Genomic DNA, 22,622 nt, shown 5'->3' on the forward strand with positions numbered 1-22,622 from the left:
CACCTCTGACACACCCTTCTCCTTCCATCTGCACCACTCCTTTTGCTAACTGCCTGGGGTTTTATTCCCTTGACTATCAATGACACCTTTATCTTCTTGTTTCACTCAGCCAACATTTTCAGGGCACACCAACTTCATGTCAAACATCACTCGTCCATTCTGTTGTTCTCATCAGATTATGCATGTGCATCCCCGTACACCTGGATTCCTGACCTCACTCCCGCCTACGACCTCATAAATCAATCAATCCTCTTATAAAGCTTTTAAAGGAATACCTGCTTTGTCCCTCTATATTGTGAACATGACTCTGATTGCTGATGGACACATCTGGTACCTTGTCTACTGATCACTGCATTTGTACCTTCTTTTCGAGTCACTGTTAAAGGTATATAAAATCTGTGTGGTATATAAAATCTTATGGATGCTTTGGAGTAAGGTAGCAACAAGAAATAAACAGACTTCAGAAGCATTAGAAAACACACTTGCATGCACATAACACATAACACATTTTATGAACTCATAATTGCAAAGTTTATAGCCTTGCTGCTGCTCAGTCTGTCTCACAGAACACACACATAGACGCACAATTTCCCTTGGAAGTGGAGCAAAGTAACCTAAGGCAATAATTGACAGCGCTGACAGCAGTGGACAGCAAATATGTAATAAGTACACATATCGCAACAAAATATTGGATCAGCATTTTTGGAGTTATGTTGTTCACCGCTGAAACAAAGCGTTCGCCGACCAGGACCCAAAGTATAACTGTCTCCTTCACTCAGACATCATGATGGCACACCTGGTAAAATACAGCATTACACTTACAGGGGGAATGCCACACCTGGCAGCAGTGAGGATGAGTTTTCCACCTTTCAAATGAGTGTGGTAGTCAGGCTGGCACAGGGAGGTAGACTGGCATGACTGAGCAGGTTCCACTTGCGGAGCAGGGGAGGATAAAGTGGGTGTGGGGATGAAAGGGAGGGGAAGTGGAGGGCTCAGTGCAAGCCAAGGAAACACAGGTTGGTTGGAGGCATGTAAGTTGGGGGCTGGGTATATTCACTGTGGAAGTAGTGAGCGAAAAAAAAAAAACCCCAAACATTCCTGTGACCTCTCTCTCTCTCTGCTCTACCTTAACCCCACCATTAGGTTCCTCGCCACACCCTGGAAGCTCTTAGCTCTGAGCTGTCACCGGTGGGCTAAAAGCAAATCAAGATAACCACAACACAGAGATGAATCAATCGGAAGGTGAATGAGAGGCAGAAGAAAAAAGAAATACTTAAGTCTAAATGTGGAGCATGTAGAAGCAATGTGTAAACAGTATTACAGCAAACAGGTATAGGCAGGATCACCGCTGTAGCTTCTTCTCTGCTACTTTTTGGTGTTCAAAAAAGATAACGCACACTTACAAAGTCTACACAGACTCTTGTAATATTAGTCTGTTGCAGCTGTTTTCTGCTTCTCATTGCTAACATAACAGCTGATGTCCTGCAAACATACAAAACTTAAAAGAAATGCTTAATTTATTTTATTATGTGGCAGCAAAATGTTCATGCAAACCATATTGTGACCAGATGAGGTCTTGACTCTTTTACTAGCTGTCCACTGCTGAAGCAGGACAAGTTTTTTGTTTGATCTTTCATAAACCAAAGTTCAAACTGAATCAAAACAAAACAAAGGCACTCGCAGCACACGTGCACCCCGCTGCAGCGACTTTCCTCCATTGTCTTTTGACCTGCTTCACCTGGTGATTCACACACACACACACACCAAACTCTAATCCAAGGGAGGAAAAAGGTGTCACAGCCACTTCAAAGTCTGATGACTAACACAAGAGTGGTTTACATACTTTACAAATATAAATACGTGTCTTCTCTGAGGCTAAGGTGGATTCAAAGAAAATTCCACCCAGTCCACTGCATGACATGGCTTTCACAGTCCCAGTTCTACCATAATGATACCTGTGTTTACATATAGACACACGAAAACACATGCACACACATGCAGACACACACTGGGAAAGCTCAACATTAGGTAAGACATTCTCTCCTCCGCTCACCTTTCTGGGCTGCACAGTGACTCCAAACTCCAATGTATGAGGTGTGTGTCAGTCTCTCCTCTCCTTGATCTTGCTCTCCCTTTCCCTCACTTACTCCTCAACCTGCAGTCATCGCGTGGCGCTAGTCACGGTGAACTAAGGCAGAGGGAAAAAAGAGGAGGGATGGGAAAGTTAGAGGGACAAATGAGTCCTGCCCAGACTGATGAGAAAGGCTTCCAAAAAAACGCCCTCAGGAGAGAAAAGATCAGAACACTTTACTCCACCAAAATGTTTTAAACTTTCTCACCACTGCGCTGTTTCCACCGATTTCTTTTTACTGAGCTCCTTTTTGTTCTGTTCCTTTTTCCTAGCAGTTTTTAAAGGTTTTCCTAAAAACTACTTTTCCCTCTTAAAGTCCTGCCAATCAGCAAATCGCTTGCTCTTTCAAAAAAAAAAAAAAAAAAATCCTGCTTCCTTTCTCTTTCTGCTTCTGCCACTCACAAGTTCTTCTTCTCCCTGCTGTTGCCTGTCACTGTTTATCTAAATTTGTCTGAATTCTTTCTCCGTCTGCCTCCTGCTCTCACACTCATGCACCACACTCACAGCGTGTGCTTTACCTCGCACTTACCCTGGTGTGCAGCTGTGTGATGAAGGAAACACACCTGCTTTTACTGAAGTGTGTGTGTACATATATGTGTGCAGTACAGAGCTTACTCTAAGCCAAAAGATGGAATCCAGTTGGAGTTTGCTTTCCATACTGTTTCAACTGTCATCTGGTTTCAGAACTGTTAAACTGATTCTATAAATCTATACTTGGCTGAAGGCATTTAATAGGAAATGTTTAAATGTTTATGGTTGGTTGGTGACTGCATGTGACAGTGAATAATATGGCTTCCATACCTGCAAGACACTCGCACAGATGCACTTTACAGCTTTAATGACCCTAACATCATCTTTCCAAAATTTGAGGGATGCATGGTGCTTTTTGAGAGGCAGGCATGCAAGTTTAATAACAGAATTACTGGGACCTACTGGGAGAAAGAAAGGAGATGTAGCTAAAATCGAAATTGACTGACACACTTCAGCAAGAATCCGTTAGTGGGCTGTCTCAAATTCACAAGAACCTTTTTGACCCGGGGCTGTGTGTTTTGTATGTGCTGCAGGGTTTCCTCTAGGTGGAGCCAAGTATGATTGGCTGTAATCCAGAGCACCTGGCTGGTGTCCAACAAGGTTATTATCTACCGGTTAACCTCTGTCTGTCTACACGTGGACCAGCGAGCCTATACGTGCTCCTCACCATGCACTCAGCACCATCTTACTCTGTATTATCGTTCAGTTTTTCATCTAAAACATGTGCCACATATATGCACGGACACTCATACCTCATTTTGCTTCTTTTCATCCTATTCTCATGATATTGTTTGTTAATTATTATAACGGTGGCAGTCCGTCTCTTCTCTTTGTTGTGGTCTGTGATGTAACCATAACAATCTTTATTACTGCATGTAACTTAGAAAGGGTCAAAAGGAGGAGCGTATATTCACTCCAGCTCTCCAGTCATCTTGTAACCTGATCAAGAGATAAGCCAGAGCAGTGCTGACAACAGCTTTCACAATATAACCCAGCCGTGCAGCAGATGAGAGATTTTCAACAACCGCATTACGATTCTGAGTCATCATCACGATCCTAAATACCAGCTTGGCTCCAGCTTCAGCTGCTCAATTGTGTTACACCACAATGATCATCAGCCACATCCCCACAAACCTCCCCTGACTCCAAAGATAACTGCTTTACGATCCCATGCTTCACTCTTCCCCCCCACTCCCAGGGAGCACTACTTAAAATCAAAGTAGCGAGTGTGAGTCAGCTCTCCAATCATGAAAAAAAATCCTATTTACAAGCCTTGACCTATGAGTCACTATGTAATCGTTGAGAATCTGGAACAGCTTCCTTCTCTGCTGGTCATCCCTCACTCCCCCAGTTCCTGTTTGTCTGGTTTACAACATTCCCATTTCTCTTTCTCTCATTGGACGATTTCAGCAGAAGGGTCAAATTATGTCAGTGGCCCAAAATGTGTTAAGACCTAACAACTGTTCACATATTTAGGTCACTATCCCAAATGCCTGCATCTACAGTTTGTGCCTGCATTTGGCAGTCTCTGTGGTTTTGTGTGATTGTTTAACTCTGTCATCAAACTGCGCGTGGGAACTTTGTGTGCTGATTTTTACACACAGGTTTCTGTTCTGTATCTGTATACAGATGTTAAACCAGCACGTCTTGTTTTAAATGTCTTTGCCACTGATACAAATTCTGCAGAGATTTTATTCACAGGGCAATATTTTTTTATTGACAAATAAATATCTTTTTTTGTTATATTTGGTTTATATGTTTACAGGTCATCAGTTCATAGGTCATCAGCTGATCAGTGTTTGCTGGCGGTATCTCAGAGGATTGTGGTTTTGAGATTGTGGCTTCCAAGCTGTGGAACAGGCTTCTAATGCACTTGAGATCCGTGGACATTATTGATACATTTTAAATGAAGCTTAACATTCACCTCTGCATGATCGCTTTTGTCTAGTTTTTACCATGTACACTACTTTAATCATTATGTCTTATTTTATATGGTAAAGATGTCTAAACAATGGTAAATTGGTATGAAGGGCCCAAAGTATGCCCATAAAATACCCCCCACATCATTACACCACCAGCAGCAACCTACAAGCCATGATGGAAACATGCTTTCATGTTGGGTTTTCACCAAATTCGGACTGTACCATCCAAAAGTTAGAGCAGAAATGGACTGTCATCCAACCAGGAAATATTTTTCTAATCTTTTTTTTGTCCAGTTTTGGTGAGCATGTGGGAATTATAAACTCAGTTTCCTTTTCTCAGCTGACATACTGTATTGTTCATTTGGAGAATCTCTTCTGCAAACCTTTGATTCTAACAATTGGTTATTTGACTTTCTGTTGCCTCCATATCAGCTCTCAGCAGTCTGCCCATTCTCCTCTGATCTCCTGCATCAACAAGATTTTAGTTAAGTAAACTGCCGCTCACTGCATAGTTTCTCTTTTTCATACCATTCTATATAAACTAGAGATGGTTATGCGGGAAAATCAGTAAAACAAGTGTACCTAATAATAGGGCAGATGGTATGTGTCGTCAGTGATATTCCTGATTCTGGCCAACGTGCTCCAAATCCATCCATCCATCCATCATCTTCCGCTTATCCTTGTCAGGGTCAGGGGCGGCCTGGAGTCTAGCCCAGCTATCGTAAGGCAAGAGCCAGGTTAGACCCTGGACAGCTCTCCAGGGTCTAACCTAAATGTGATAATTAAGGGATTATTTAGTATTAGTGTTTTGATCAGTGTTTAGCCATGTTACTGGGATCTTAACATCTGCTAGTGTATTCAGCACAGAGGTCATCACGGTTTCTAAATGTTTAAAATAAACTACTGGTACATTGTCATCCACAATTACCATCTTCTAGGTGGTTCTTGACTAAATGTCAGGGAATTACCAGGAAGTTAGGAGAACCATTAATGTCTGTTCAAATTTGATAATAGCTGATAATGTCAATGTCATTACTAGAGCACTTGTTCAGGAAACCATAAGTATGAACATTTTACCCTTTTCCAAATTTAGTGGTCTATTATCAATTTTGTAAGATATTAGAAATATTAGACCAATAGATAAACTTACATTTCTATCCAGTGAGCCAAGTAAACTTCCTGGGGTGGCTGCTGTTCAACTTGTATTCTCATGCGTCTCTTCACCAAATTTTCAAAATTTGATTGACCCTGAAAGTATCAGTATCTTGAGAAACATATGTAATATGTATGTTATAGCTATCAAAAACATTATCCTAGATTAGGATTGAGCCCTAACCTGAGATTTTGCATTATCACAATATCTTAATTATGATTTACTGCATACTGGAATCCCAGATTTAAGCAATAGTATGACAAAATCTGTTCACAAAGACAAATACTGGAAATTCACCATTACAATTCCAGTTAAGACAAGAGCTTATGGTCATCTACATGAGGCAAAAATGGAATATATACCGGATGATTGGAACACAAGGAAAACAGAGGGGTTTTATTTCACAGACTTGAGGTTTGGAAAACTTCACAATGACCAGAAATGGTTAGTCATCATCAGTGATGGTTTACCGTATAACAGCACAGGAAGGCAACAGATTCCTGTAAATGTGTAAGTGAACTGAAATCAATACAAAAAATGAGCCAGGTTTGAGAAAGAGATTTTAATTTTTTTCTAACATTTCTGGATCATTTGCAGAGGAATTTTCTCCAAAACCCTACATAATATCAGGCTCTTCAATTTTTCACTGTATATAGATTGTGTACTTATTTGGTAGGATCTCTCCCATTATTTTTTAAAAACACCTGTTTTGTTATTCTTCTAAGTCTTATTATTATCAAAAATGACAAACAGGTACTTTTAATGATAAAAGTTTCTTAAAGCTATAGCACTATCAGATAAGCATATTCCAGTAAAACTCTATAAAACCAGGTCGATGTCTAGCTCAGAGAAAGGAAAAGAAGAACTGGACAGAATGATGAATTACAACAAGTCCCTGTGGGTTGTCTATAGGTAGAGCAAACTGAAAAGTAGCTGTCTAAAAAAAAGAATGCATCTGACTACATGGGTGACTTCAGCTGATAATGACTGGAATCCAAGCCCAGCAGTCATAAATTTTTCACTGGATGATTAAACTGAAAGGCAAAGAGAAGGTGAAGAAGTGTTTGCGTAGGGGGTGCATATGTGTGAGTGAACGAAAAGAAAAAGGAGAGACTGAGCCAGAGAAATCAAAAGTTCTTCCATGTGGCTTTGTGTGCTATAACACCTGCTCCTACTTTTATTTGCCGCAGGAGACAGGTATGCGAGCTGATGCAGGTATAGGATTGAGAGAAATACATGACCCCACTATCAGCTCCATAAGGGTACACACACAGACACACACACCACACACACACTAGATATATATAGAGATAGAGAGAGAGAGAGATAGAGAGAGATAGAGAGAGAGATAGAGAGATAAGAGAGAGAGAGATAGATAGATAGAGATAAGAGATAGAGAGATAAGAGATAAGAGAGAGAGATAGATAGAGAGATAGAGAGATAAGAGAGAGAGATAGATAGAGAGATAGAGAGATAGAGATAGAGATAGAGAGACAGATAGAGAGATAAGAGAGAGAGATAGAGAGATAAGAGATAGAGAGATAAGAGATAAGAGATAGAGAGATAGAGAGATAGATAGAGAGATAGAGAGATAAGAGAGAGAGAGAGATAAGAGAGAGAGATAGAGAGATAAGAGATAGAGAGATAAGAGATAGAGAGATAAGAGATAGAGAGATAGAGAGATAGATATTGATTTCAGTCATAGTAACAATAAATGTTTAATTGTAATAATAAATATTACGAGCTCTTTCTCCAAGCAGTCACTCCCCTTAAGCTAAAATGTTGTTCTTCTGGAAAGATATACTACATATCCTCAAGCTTTTCATCAAAGGCAAAGACAGATCCAGCTTCAGTGAATCTTCAGCGCGCACTGCTAAGTAAGAGACAACCGGATGAAAGAAAATACATTAATCATGTTCACTATTTAAATTTGGGATATATACAACAATGTTTCTGATAATGAATCTTTATTATGCCTACAAAAATGATAAGGTATCTGTGGCAAGAATCCAAGTGAGCTGACATGGCTGAAATCAGCTGATGGTGTTTCCCTCTCTTCTCGGCTATCACTCTCGTTGTGATTGGTGTAAAAGCTACTTTACTTTCTACACTTGTAAGCTTTTATTGCATGTTTCCTTCAGTTACATTAATGCCGTCTCACTTTACTTGTCTTGTTAGTTTCACTGCACATGCCTCACATTTACATGTATGAGTGTGAAGAGCACATTGAGACTGACAGCAGAGAAAGAATAAATTAACTGAATGACTCTAGCACTGAGAAGGAGACTAGTGAACATATATAAGGAGATTATCACAATTATAAGCCTCCTTCTCAAAATGAGTAACAAAGCTCATAAATTTAACACTCTGAGGTCTAACAGGTAATAACCCAAACTCCAACCCCCTTCCTAACCTTTATTTTAAAAAGGGACTGACTGACTGACTGACTGTTTTATGTAAAACATGCTTGATAATTGTCAGTTAGAATGATTATTTTCTTTGTTCTCTGATTGCAAAGACTAAGGAGGACCATTTAATAAAAACAATAATTGCATGTTTTGATTGCATAGAACACTCGATGATTAGCAGTTATTGTCAATACCAAGTGCTCTGATATGACATACTTGGTACTGACACTTGGTATCAATGGATGCTCAAAGCTAAGCTTTCAGTATTGTTTTGGAACCGGAAAGACTGAATCAGCGCATCATTACTCTCTCCTGTGGACTCTGTATTTAATTCTTATTGTCTTTTATCAGCTGAGACACAATTAGTAAAACAATGTATAATTTATACAGTTAAGTGCATCAATATTTGGGGAGAGACAACTTTTTTTCTAAATTATCTAAATTTCTACATTACCACAACTCAGATGCAGTTGACTGAATTAAAGCTGAAAGCTCAGACTTTTAGCTTTAATTCAGTTGGTTGAACAAAAGAATTGCATCAAAATTTGAGGAAGTGAAGGATTTTTTAACACAGTCCCTTCATTTCAAGGTCTCAAAAGTGATTAAATAAATGAAAATAAGATGTTCATTTCTAATACTTGGTTGAAAACTCTTTGCTGGCAATGACAGCCTGAAGTCTTGAATTCATGGACATCACCAGATGCTGGTTTACCTCCTTTTTATCTGCCAGGCCTTTTACTGCAATGGCTTTCAGTTGCTGTTCATTTGTGAGCCTTTCTGTCCAAAGTTTAGTCTTCAACAAGCAAAACACATGCTTAATCGGGAAGATCAGGTGACTCACTTGGCCATTCAAGAATATTCTTATATATTCTAATTAGCTGGATTTGAGCAGACAGTGTGTCTCTGAACACCTCTGAATTCATTCACCTGCTTCAGTCCTTTGTCACAACGTCAATAAACACTACTGTCCCAGTGCTACTGGCAGCCATGCATGCCCATCACACTGCCTCGACTATGTTTTACAGATGATGTGGTATGCTTTAGATTATGAACTGTTCCATTCCTTCTCCATACTTTTTCATTCCATCGTTCCAGTAGAACGATGGCCAAAGAATGTTTTTTTCCTAAACTCTGCTGGCTTTTTCATTTTTACATTTTTTTTTTTTTTAGCAAAGTCCAATCTAGCCTTTCAATTCTTGACGCTTATGAGTGGCTTGCAGTGAACCAGTTGTATTTCCTTTCAAGAAGTCGTCTCTTTATGGTAAACTTGGATATCGATACTGTCACGGCGAGTGAGAAGAGCCGTGTGGAAGAAAAGAAGGAGGATCCAAGCACAGGTAGTCGTGAAGGTGGTTTATTGGCTAAACGGCAAAGGGAAAATGGCAAATGAAGACAAACTAAACTATACTGGAAAACAACTAAACTACAGCGCAGAAACCAGAACATGAAGGAGAGCGAGCAGAGGCAGATGATGGTAGACAGCAGGGAACACATGGATGAAACATGGTGAATACACAGACGGACCAGCAACTACAATGACAGAGGACACAACTTAAATACACAAAGAGAAACACAGGGGAATTACACACAGGTGGTGGACACAGCTGGGAATAATCAACAAGACAAGACAGAGGTAAAACTAAACACACACTCTCACATGAGACGCAGACCTTCACAATAAAACAGGAAACAAGAACACTACACAAAGACGCAGACCTGACACTGAGAGACAGACAGACAGAGAATGACACATGGAACCTGAACTGAACTAAACTAGACGTGAGATACAACCGAGAACAAATCCTTAAACATGAATAAACAGAAACATCGAATTCTAATAATAATCATCATTATAATAATAATACCCATAGCGCCCAAAACCACAACAATCATTCAAAAATAAACTAACCATCAAAACTCAAAATACTGGTTCGAAACTGACCCAGAACCGTGACAGATACGCCTGCCTCCTGGAGAGTTTTGTTAACATGGTTGGCTGTTGTGAAGGGGTTTCTCTTCCCCATGGAAATGATTCTGCGATCATCCACCACTGTTGTCTTTTGTGGACATCCACGAAAGTTTATAATCACCACTAAAGTTACAACATTGTAGACACTGATACTGATGTAGTAAGTTTATTCACACAGCCTGTATTTTGAAAACCTGCCATTAAATGAATCTTCAGGACATCCATAAATCTGTAATGTCAAACAGTCACTACCACATTGTGGAAACTAAGACAAATTTCATACCAAAACTAGGTTTCTGAGTTTATATGTCTCCTGTAGTGCTGTCCTGAGCTATACTTTTTTTTTAGTATTTCCTCACGGTATGCTTGTGAAAAATAAATATAAATATAATAAACATAAACTATTACACTTAAAGGTTTTGTTGCTAGCCAACAGCTCTTTAAGGGTTACTCCTATACTATAATCTGGGGTCATTTTTTCCCCTTGTTTTTGCTGGCGTATTCATGGCAACAACATAAAAGGAACACTACTCTTCCGGCAAAGCACACTGGCAGCAGCAGCTAATTTTATTTAAAGGTACAGAAAATGAAACAGCCCATTTGGAAAAGGGCTAAAACCAGGGATATACAGGCATGCTAGAATGAACAATTTGTGGTATATTTTGAAGTGAAACTTGACAGACTTTCTGGGGACATGTGAGACCTACATTAACTCTTTAAGAAGGGGTGTAATTAATGGTAATTTTAAGCAAATATGAGAAGAGGCCGTACGTTGCACTCAAGTTGCACCATCTAAAAGAAGAAAGGCCAAGCACAACCTGCAAAAATAAAATACCACTAGTACAAGTAAAGCATGGTTTGAAATATTTTTGGTTACATAAATTCCCTAAAAACGTTTATGCAGCCAAACAACTTGACGTTCACAAAAAAAAACAATAACAAAAAAACCCATTCAAAATAAAAATTCTGAACACTCCTGTGATGTCAGCACAAATCTTGTAATAACCCAGGAGAGTTTCCTAATGTACCTACAGTTTCGTCTTTGGATGACTTGCTGTCTCTTATCTGCCCCCTGCTGCGCTCTGGGGGTGTGTAAGACAGGATGGGGATGAGACAGGACAGGATGAAGAGGACATGCAACCTAAATATGGCTCTTGCAGCCTAGGCCACATGGAGACAGAGAAGGGGACCACAGACCTCGGCAGCGTACAATTATCCAAAACAAGAGAGTCAAGCCAACCTCCTCTCACTGAGACGCACGACAAGAGCATAACAGAGTAAAGTCAACACAATATTTCACTGTCCTTTACCCCCTGGATCACACACTCCAAAGAAATTTTCACACATATATATAGTGAAATGGCGATATGTGAGATAAGTCACTGCATATTTTTAAAATCTGTGCTACAGTGCAAAAAACTCTCACCATATAAACATCTTCTTCCTTATATCACTTGACAGATACTTTGTGCAACCATCTATCAACACAGCTAAATACATCTTACACATGTCATCGTCATTAAGATATGCTTTAGGCAAATATCCAAACCCTGATAATAGTAGTCTTAGACGTCTGAGCATGCACTTTCCACAGTTTAGCATATGGCACAGATATCTGCCTTTGTAGTGAAATACATCAGTTAAAATCTTAAAAGCTGTCTGGAGCTGGCAGTCATTGGCATTCCTTAGGACTGGGGGCCTACAGAGGTAGATAGTACTGGACCTGCAGTGCACCAGTGCTCATGGATGCGTTCAGCTGAACAACAGAGGGCCATACGAGTGCCATAGCTTACCTGAAGTAACATATTGACATACAGATGCAGTAACATAATGAGGGCCACTCTTCATCACACCTGGAGGATATCCAACTAGATATATCCAGGCAGCATGAGCTTAAGAAGGGTCCTCCTTTAGAAGAGGCCCAGAAGGGGAGGCAGATCAAAGGCCCATCGGCATGCACTGTGAACATATTACAGATGAGCAGAGGTTCCGCAGAACCATTTAGGATTATATAATAAGAGCTCTGGTGAAGGCACAATTCAGTGAACATATGACGATACAGAAATGATTCAAATTTGGGTTTATTTGTGTGAAGCAGCTCTTTTTTTATACGGGTCATTTTAATCATTCATATAAATATAAGGACTAAGTGGCTTGGAAAGAAAGCAACTGGACTTTTTGAAGTTTGATGAAGACGAAACATCCAAGAAGAAACGTCTTCACGAAACTTCAAAGAGTCCAGTTGCTTTTTTTCCAAGCCACTTAGATGACCACGACCTGGATGACTAAAAAACCTACACAGACAGATTACTGATAAGGTGTCAGAAAATATGCATAACCTGCTGCCATCACAGTGTTTTAGTCCCATAATGATAGGACATGAAAAGTACTTTTTTTTTTAACGAATAATCTTTTTTATAATTTTTTTGATGCATCATAAAACCAAAAGGACGTTTTTCTTCAGTTGGACTTAGATTACTGGTTTAAGATTAAGAAAAAATTCCTTAAGTCGCCTTAGACTGAAGCAACAGAAATTCTCATAAACACCACGTTGTAGTGTTGTTCAGTCATTTTAGTTTATCATGTTTTTTTCCCCCATTTGTATAGCCTTTTAATAGAAAAAAACATCATTTTTTTCAAGTGTTTATACTGTACCTAAACCAGCCACTTAAGCACACCTGTTTAATTGCTTGCCAACACAAATATATAATTAGCCAATCACAAATTTAATGCCTTTAGGCACGATGACCTGGTGAAGTTTAAACCACCTAAAAACGAGAAAATATCTGCAGTTCTCTAAATAACTATGCCTTGCTGAAGTCTAAAGTAAATGATTAGACTACTTCCAGCTGAAATAATAACTCAAATAATCACTCGCTACAATTAAGGTATACAGAAGAGCATCTCTGAACAGACAATACAACAAAACTTGAAGCAGATGGGCTACAGCAGCAAAAGACCACATCAGGTGTTCCTGCTGTCAGAGAACCAGAATCTGATACTAAAAGTTACGCAGGCTCACAAAACTGAACAGTTTGTCCACATTCACAGGAGGAACATGATATCTGATTATTTGTTTAGACCCTGATGAGTCCTTTATTAAAATTTCAACTCTGCTATATTAAAATTCTACTGTGTCGATAGTACAATTGACCTCTCTTACTGAGAATGTATAAATGGGTTATGAGCTCACTTCTCTAAGGAATATGGAGTGACAAAGTGTAGTTTAGGGAAGACCTCAACAAGTCCTAGCTTGACACTGATAGTATTGCTGATATCTTGTCATACAAGAAGATGGATGACAGAAAAAAAAAACCCCAGATGAAAACTGACACTGCAAGTGGTATATATGGAGTTTACATAGGAAACGAGAAATGTAGTCATAATGCATTGGTTACGAAAAAAACTGATATTTTTAAGATGACAAAATCTCAAAACCTTACTGACTCACTAAAGTGTTACTTGGTTGACTCTCAAAGACAAAACATAAATTAATTCTTAAACTTGAAGCCAGTAAAAGTCTTCTAGGCTTGAGGGCTAAAGATAATAAATCTATTTTAGACACTGCTATGAATGCATATGTAATGTGTGAAGCCACAGAACTAAAACAACCATCCATCCATCAGCCCATTTTCTTGTGTTTGCCCAATTCAGGTTGGGGAGGAGGGCTGACACCTATCCCAGCTGTTACTGGGTGAAAAGCAAGGTGTAGTCTGGACAGGTCGATAGTCTACAACAGAGCCAACCACATTACAATGTAGCGCAATACTGTACTAAATACAGTATTTAAATTAAAGTTACAACTATGTCGTTACTTGGGCTACAAAATTCTTCAGCTCTCTGCACAGATAGAAATAGTAAACAGGTTTTTTTTTCCTGTGCGCTTCATCCAGCAGTCAGCTGATATCTATTCTTGTGCTGTGAGGAGGAGAATAGTGTAGTGGTCTACAGCTTTTGAGGAGTGGATATGGACATTAATGATATTTTTAATGCACAAACTGACATGAACCCAGTGGTAAAATGCCAAACCGTGTCCAGGACAGAAACAACTGTATAGTAAAACAAAGCCAGCAAAGAATGTTGAGTGCATGCAGACTCCAGGCCTGCAGCCATACTCTGAACTTCAATGAGTAACAAAAGCAAAGCAGTAAGTAGAAAAGTAAGCTGTCAGGCTTGAAGCATTGTAGCCCTACCTGTACATGTTTCTACAGTAGAATCATTGTGGTGATCAGTTTGAAGTCTCTCCCATCAGGTTTTCATTTTTGCTTTGTTTTGTCACTTTTGTGTTCATATGTAAAAACTAAATGAAAGATTGCATGTTCGTTCTCATGAGGACAGTGACTTGTGTTGTTGTGACCTGTTGCCTCAGTTGAAATAGTCAGCTGGTGATTATTTGAAAATGCGTTTCAGGTCAATTTACACAGTAAATTTTAAGAAAAGTAAGTTACAAGACTAAGATTTTGTTTTTTTTAGTTCGATGAACTCTGGGAACCTCGTTGGAGCTGAAACTCAATGCAGCCAAGCCTGATGTAGTCTCCCAAGTAATATATGTATAGGGACTCATGATGTTTTGAAATGCTGACCTTTAAACTTCAGCAATGTTTTGGTTTCATCTTTGAATGAACACTGTTACACTAGGTCAAACTCACATGTCACCTTTTACAGGGATCAGAAAAAAGTGTTTATCTGGGCATTTCAACTTTTCCAAGTTACTTACTTTGATTGTGGAGCTAATATGCTTTGTATGGTGGAAACAACAAAAAAACAAAATTTAATTTTTGTACAAACTCACTACAGTAACAATTCCTTTGAGCATAGTTAGAAAGCTACAGTAGGTTTCCAATGTATAGTGACTTTAAGCAGGTCTTTCATCTTGAGAACTTTATATAGCATAGGATGTGTGACTTTGACTCAAATATTTATACAAAATGCCGCATTTTTCTAGGTAGTCATTATGTCCCCTTTCCAAATATACTAGACTTTGAATTCAAAGCTACATTCAGCTCATGAGAACTCAGCTCTCACTGTTGCACTACTCACCGTGGTCATCTTGCAGTTCATAAAATCAAAGCTGCATAAAGGATGTAATTTTGCAGACATAATTTTCATATTTAAATTTACAGCTAAAGGTTAAGCGCTTCGTGTAAGACTATGCATGAGTTAACTTGAGAAATGCAGTGGAAACATTTCAAACACTTTGGTTTGGAGAGGCATAAAAATTCTTCAGCAGGCCTATAGCTGGGTTTAAACACAATTACAAGAACTGATTTATTAGTTTTGTTTTTTGAGATTTTAAAATATTTACATTCAGAGAGTTTATTTCTGATGCTTTTTTAAAAGGTTTTTGCTTTGTGCTTTGTTTTTTTTTCACCCAGAAAACCTCAGTAATAAGCTTGCATGTTTGCATTTAGGCTGCATCTTAGCAAAAGTAGAAGTAACATTTTTTGTCTCTTATCCACCTAAGCAGGGCTTAAAGAAGATCAGCTGGGATGAATAACACACTTGTGCTCTGTTGAAACCTGCATTTGTCAGCGGATTGTCAAATCTTAAAAATGCAAAGTAATATATTTGTGGAGTGGAACATGTGTGTCAGGTTTATAATATTTAGATAGCAGACACCTTTAAGAAAGACCTACATTCATCCACCATTTCCAAGACCTTAAACCACTACATTCAGAGTTAGCAAAGTGAAGTCAGTACTTAGTTAGGTCTTTGTGATCGGTCTGTGTTGAATTTCAAGGGTTTAAAGCAGAAATCTTCTTTTAAACTAAACTAAACAAAACAAAGAAATAAGTCTTTAAAAACGCCTAAGATTAAGGGTTTTATTAAGTATTCATATTATTCATATCGGTGCCATGGTTGAGGGAAAACCCATTGATTACTGATGAATTCTTATGTTCTCCAGACTCAAAAACCTCACCCTTTCTACATTAACAAACCGCTTGTCTGTCACCAGCGAACACTAGATTGGAGAATCAGCACACATGCCTGCACATGAGACTGGGTTTTATGCCTCAGGTCTGTACGCCAGGCGACCCCACAAATCCCTCTCATCTGCCAATCATCAAACATGGTTTAAAGAAGGGGAGGGTTAGAGATTAAAGAGACCAGATATCAAAACCTGCTTACATCAATCCCTGCAAGGTGTTCTCCAATCACGAAAAGCCTCCCTCTGCATGGCACTACTGCAGATGAAACCGTTGATTGACAGCTTCTCATGCTAAGAGTTTAGGTACATATGTCAGAAATAAGAAGAGCTGAGGATTAGTTTGCAAGCAAATTGTGGCACAAAGGCATAATAATTGAGAGAAGCAAATGATTTTCGTCGTGGTAGATCTCAGTGATCCAAACGCATGAATCTGAATGGATTGCTGCTTAATTAAGAGCTACTTTTAACACAAGACTGACAAAATATTTACACTGAGTGCAATCAAAAAACGTCCAAATTAAATGAGCCAGCAATGGTCCCTGTTAACACCTTTAACACTATAACATATATCCTTGTCAACTAATCACATTATTTTTTAGCCATAATAGCTGTAAAACTGTCAGGAAGGAAATGTCTCTCCACTGGGCTGCTACCAACAAACAGCTACTAAATGAGCTGTCATGTACTTTCTTTGACCAAACACCCACATAAGAAAAGACATCAACTTCAGCTCTACTTTGTATTTAGTGCCAATTGACAAATGCTGGAACGCTAACAGGCTCATTTAGGACCTGGAAAACATTAGCCTGTTTCCACTGCCATTGTGAGAGCAATAGCATATGTAAAGGTTGAATTACACTTGCAAATTACGACCTCACTGGGTTAACACTTTTTATTGTTGTAATTAGGCACTGATTTAGCTTACAGAAGTTTACTATGCTCAAATTTCAAGCAACGCTTTGTTTAAAATCTACTTGAGATATTAGAGAGGAAGTGAATCTCTGCTTCCACGCTAAAACTGATTTCTATTCCACCATCCTTTATTACTCAAAATACATGCACTGACACAAATTATAACATCAGTAATTTACCTTAATGTAAATATATTTCTAATCACAAGTGATTGTGTTATCTTCTGATTACATGGCGGAACAAAGTGTTGATGTAGTATTTGCACATTGTTTTCTGTTAAGTCTATTGTTTCTCTTTGAGTTTTGGAATAAAGTCAGTTTATTCACTTCAGAATAAATGGAACTGAGTGCTATTTATGATTTCTTAATTTTACTGTACTTTCAAAAGCACTTTACTATACAATGTGCATTACAGGAAGAAGCCAAAGTGCCCAGGAGAAAACCTACATAAGCACAGGGAAAACATGCAAACTGCACAGCGACAGGCCCGGAGAGCAGGAGATTCAAACAAGGACCCTCTTACTATTATCTGAAAGTGTTAACCATTGCACCATGATGCTATGTATCTCTGTGTTTTTGTTTGTTATAGATCATCCATAAAATAACTAGAGGACGAAGACAAACTGAAGATATTTTTAAATGCCAACATCAACAAGTAAGAAATTGTACTGTACTTCCAGCATAGCTGAAAGAACTAACTACTAATCACAAGTCCAATGAACTTTGACAACGAGACACCATAATCAGCTGACATGTCGTTTAAGGCCTATGGGAGTGCTGCCCAAGGGGAGGGGCGGTTTCACAGTGGGTTCACCCGAAACCTTGGCCACTGTCGTTCGTCTGCTGTCCTGCAGGTGATTCCTGCTTCTCACTGGTCCTCTTGAAGCCTTCTCTCATGGTCATGGTCTGCATCTGCACCTCAGTCAATCCCTCCATATCTCTCATGTCATGGTCTCTGCAATTTTAAAATGAAAACTTCCCTGGAAAACCCTCTTTTGCCCTCAGTCAGCTTATCACAATTGGACATGCACAATAAAGTTGTGCATAGTCTCTTAAAAATTCCCAGGGCTTCTCCCCTGGAGTAGTTTCACTCCAGGCCCTGTTGTAAGAAAAAACATTAGCCAGTGGTGTGTCCTGCTGTAAATCATGTGATTAACCACGATTAACCCTCTGCTGTGGAAAAAGTGATGTAGATGTTAGCGCAGCGCATCTGTATGCACACTTTCTCACAGTGACCTCTGCACTGTAAACCATACAAGGTCATGAATAACACACCGCTGGTAAATTCACAAAGACACAGAAAGTGGTAATTAAAAGGTTAAGTCAGCACGGCCCAAAAGCTCATGCAACCTGTTGCTGTCACCTTTCTGCTCCTGTAAGTAAGTAAGTAAGTAAGTAAGTAAGTAAGTAAGTGTGTAAGTAAAATTTATTTATATAGCGCTTTTCACAGATAAAAATCACAAAGTGCTTTACAACACAGAAAATGGGAATATAAAAACAATATAACAGTAAAAAGAAACATACATACATCCACCCTTTTGTCACTGTCTAGGTGGAGGTGCAATCTTGCATACTGGTGTCCAGTCAGTCAACAGTCAGTCCCCTTTTTTTATTTGCTGACAGTAGAACCTCTCGTGACGCAATAAGTTTCTACTGCCAGCAATGACGTCATTTCAAAAAAAAGAAAAAAGAATTTAGACGGGATTACCTCACTGAATCCTTTTTGGCAGGGACTTGTTTTCTGATTGTCCCAAATAAGTGGCTTTCTCCCGAGCCCATTTTAATTTTGGAGAAGCTCACTTGCAATTGTTCAACATGTTGTGTAGCGCTTTCGATTCCAATCTTGCGGGCCTGCTTGAAAAAGAGAAAATTGCCAAACAAAAAATCTCAGTGCACTGTTAAAATCAAAAAATATGAAGGCCTCTTTTTAGAAGTTGTCTAAGCATACTCTTTTAGAATAATAGATCAGGTTCAAAGTGGTACCAAAGGAAAATGCATCAGTAAATCTCCAAAACTTTCATCCACCAGTGACACCTCGCACAACAGCACTATTCTATTAGATAATGAGTGTTTGGTTTCCCCCATGTACCCAGATGTGTGTCATGATAAGACCTCCCTCACACATCAGAAACAAGAAACTCAATCTATTTGGTCTCCACTCATCTGACCCCCCTGCAGCATTCTGTTCACCCCTGCAATGATTCAATCATCCCTCCCCAAAAATAATACTAGTTCACTAGTCTATGTATCACTTCTTAACCCACTAAGTGAACCGGACAAGATGATAGTAACAGAAATGCTTAAAATGCTATTTGGTCTTCATGAGCTTCATTGCATGTGTGTTTGTGTTAGTAGGATTAATGCATTTTTCTGTTTGTGTAATTTTTGTGTACCTCTCCTCTTTGCGGTGCTCCAGACACTTTTCAATTCTCCATGCAAGGCAGTCGTTTTTACTCCCAGTTTCCTAAACCCAAATTTCATTCCCACACAGCCTTCCTCCATGTTCTCCCCTACTCCTTCCACTCATCTCCCCCCTTGCAGCAGTCCAGTGAGAGTCAGTTGTCTTTCAGCTTTGTCCTGTGTCTTTAACACTCTCATCTTGCCATTTTTGCGCTGAAAGTGGCAAATGTCCAACTCAGGCAGTCTTTTCAAAGGTCCATTCACACACAGTGAAGGTGCAGCTCATTGGAAATGCACATCCATCCACCCAGTCATGATGATGCCATTTTTCTCCTTGCTGTCGCCGTCTTGCACAGCTGCTGCTGCTGAACCTTTTCTTCACTGCTCAGGATACTGCTGTGAGCTCTTGAGATCCATCTCGTTGGTCTGGAACTGCATTTCTTGTCTTCAGGGAGAGATTCTTGGAGCTTGTGTTCTCAGGGTGACAAACACATGGAAGTTAAGCTGTAAAATAATTCAGCCAAAACTTGGCTTGAGTGTTTCTAATCATGTTAACCTATAATTTTCTTCCGACTGCTGCACGTGGAAAATTGATCCGGGTCTGCTCTTCACCTGCAAGTGACACACTGAGACATTTTGATCATTCTTCTCACTGCTTGAAACAACACATCTCCCCTCTCTGGTTCTGAACTCCCCTTTCTTAAAATCCCAGAGAGATTTTAGTTGATCTACGTTGAAAAACACCAAACCCTCTTCCTATTTTTATTGCCTATTTTTTATCAACAATTCTGCTAAAAATAAATTTTTCGTGAGTCCACCCTAGAGGAGCTGGTGGCCTGCAGTACCACCTTCTCCCTCTAGTTGGAAACAACTTTTACACACATTTCTACACTCCTCTCTTTTTCTTTTTTTTTTTTGTTCCCCATTTTCAAAATTTTGTAACCCCATTTCTCACTGTTTTTACACACACATCAACTTTTCCCACATAACCATTCTCTGCAATCTTACACACCACACATTTACTCAATTCTTACCATACAGTCACGCATTGAGTTTTATCTCTGGCCGCCCGGTGGAGCGCTGCTACTGGATCTAGATCCCATATTTACATTCAGAGCGTCCCCTGCAATGGCCTTTTTCCCTTCTCGGCAGAAAAGTGCTAAAATACCGTCACTCCACACACTGTATTGTGCAGACGTGATTATCAACGGTGGACTCGAACCACCGTTCCCTGTGATGGACCGGTGTTTTTTGCAATTACTCTGGCAGACGACTGCTTTTCTTTTGCACAACACCGGAACCGAACACAAGCCTGGGGACTCGAACCCCAGGATTTTCCTTCCGGAGACTCGAACTCCGGAGCAGCAAGCACTTCACTGCTCGGCCAGACAAAAAACTCCTCATAACTGTATACAAAGTTAGCTACAACTCACCCATCTGCAGGGGTCCCCTCAAAATGGTCTCGGTGGTGACTGAAACACACGGCTCCGTGACTCCTCCATTTCCTTTGCTTCAACAGCCGGTAGGACAAAGGTACCTTTTCCCTCAGGGGTGATCAGCCCGTCCACGGAACCGTTGTTCAGCAACCACACGGACCATCCCATCTGGGTCGCCATTTTGTTGTGGAAGTTTTCTATTTAAATAAAGCCTGCAGACGAGTGGTGAGCGGTAGCTAACATTCTTTAATCCAAACACACAAAGACAACAGACAACCAAGCTTGATGGAGCGCCTACATGACCACGGGGCAGGGTCAGCAGAGTCTCACTGAGCCTAGCATGGCTCTCAGTTAAATACCTTCTCCAGGAACAAAAGGCAGTACACAGCTGTTTCACACCGTAAGGTTCACACTCCCTTGCTACTTCCCAGAGTCCTCGAAGAGACAAAAGACTCTGGTCTGCTTCCCCCAACTTCCTTACTACACCCCCACCATTTGTCTTCAGTATGGGTGTCAGACATGTTAAAATCCAGTGGCACCAAGGCATTATACAAAAATAATGCGATTAATACATAAATGAAAGAAATTCCTATACATGACCCACACCCATTTTCACACCTTGGCTCGTATGATTAGGTAGGGCTTAAAATCTGGGACTCTTCACCAGTTGGTTTTAGGACTGAAGAAGCTTCTCGGATGAGAGGTGAAACATCTTCAAGAAAATTAAAGAAGTCCGGACGCTTTTCTTTCAAAGCTCCTAAGACTATACTGAAATATAATTTTTCATTCCTATTGAATGGCTGCTTCCAGCCTTCCACCCTTTTCTCCAGCTCCTCTAAACTAAACACATTTTCCTTTGGCAGCCCACACTCACTGCCTGAATTACTCAGCCTCAAAATCAGATACCGTCACGAGTATATACTTTAGGGAGTATTCAAAAGCTCACACTTATCCTATTTCAAGAAGTTGATTCTGACAAACTCTTCCCAGTGAGCCTCTTCATTATCCACATGTCCATCTACACCCACTTTTCTCCACTGATGCATCTCCCATGTCAGTTTCTGTGTTCTTGAGGGTGATCTAGCATCTCTCTGAAGTGACTGCTATTGCTCTGCAATGATGCAATGGTGTAAACACCTATAACTGCACTGTGCATTTTTAGTGTTAGATTAATGTGTATCTAGTACTTTTCATATAAACAAGCCAAAGCACAATAGACTCATACCAGACTGATACTGTTTTTTCAGGTAATATGAAAAAATAAATAAATAATGTTTTAATTTACAACTTCTAGCACGCTGTAATGCTATTCAGCATAGGGTTAAAGGTTTAATTATGTTTATTTTTACTGCATTACACAGACATGACCAAACACAAAAAATATATGTCTTGGTAAAGGGAGTTGCGAAATGGAAAGAAGCAGGTAAAAAAGAGACTTAAGAAACAACTCAATTCATAATGAGCGATATCATATGTGAGTAACGAGGCTTTGATAAACATATAGACCTCTACGTGCAAACAGTATTTGCAGAGAAGCTGTCAAAGTTTGAGGAGCTCAGCGGATGAGTCATTTGCTGTATGGAAATGAAATGGAGCAAAAATGGGTCCCTGCTCTACCTTCTAAAACCTCCTACAATAAAAATTAGCATCTGAAAAAAGCAAACACTGTAACTTGGCTGTCCATGAAGAGCTTTAAAACTAACATTTGAGTTTTACTAGAGGGACATAATAGCCTGGGTGGAATATTAAATCTGATGCATTTGGTGACTGGTGAGAAGTGTAGTATCAGGTAAATGTTAAGTGGTAGGAACGTTTCTGCTGGGTTGTTGTTG

The 22,622-nt window shown here is 39.5% G+C and overlaps 1 protein-coding gene across 1 annotated transcript in view; it reads right to left on the reverse strand.

Moving 5' to 3' along the window:
• The window catches only part of znf469 (zinc finger protein 469), a 60,761-nt gene extending 58,618 nt beyond the window's left edge, over positions 1 to 2,143 (reverse strand). Inside the window, exon 1 of the mRNA XM_005737626.2 lies at positions 2,054 to 2,143. The gene's annotated coding sequence lies outside the window, so the exon portion shown is untranslated. The remainder of the gene's footprint in view (positions 1 to 2,053) is intronic.
• Between the last annotated feature and the right edge of the window lie 20,479 nt (positions 2,144 to 22,622).

This window comes from Pundamilia nyererei, unplaced genomic scaffold (genome assembly GCF_000239375.1).
Source record: "Pundamilia nyererei isolate P.nyererei 1_Seehausen unplaced genomic scaffold, PunNye1.0 scaffold00078, whole genome shotgun sequence".
Classification (NCBI taxonomy): Eukaryota; Metazoa; Chordata; class Actinopteri; order Cichliformes; family Cichlidae; genus Pundamilia; species Pundamilia nyererei.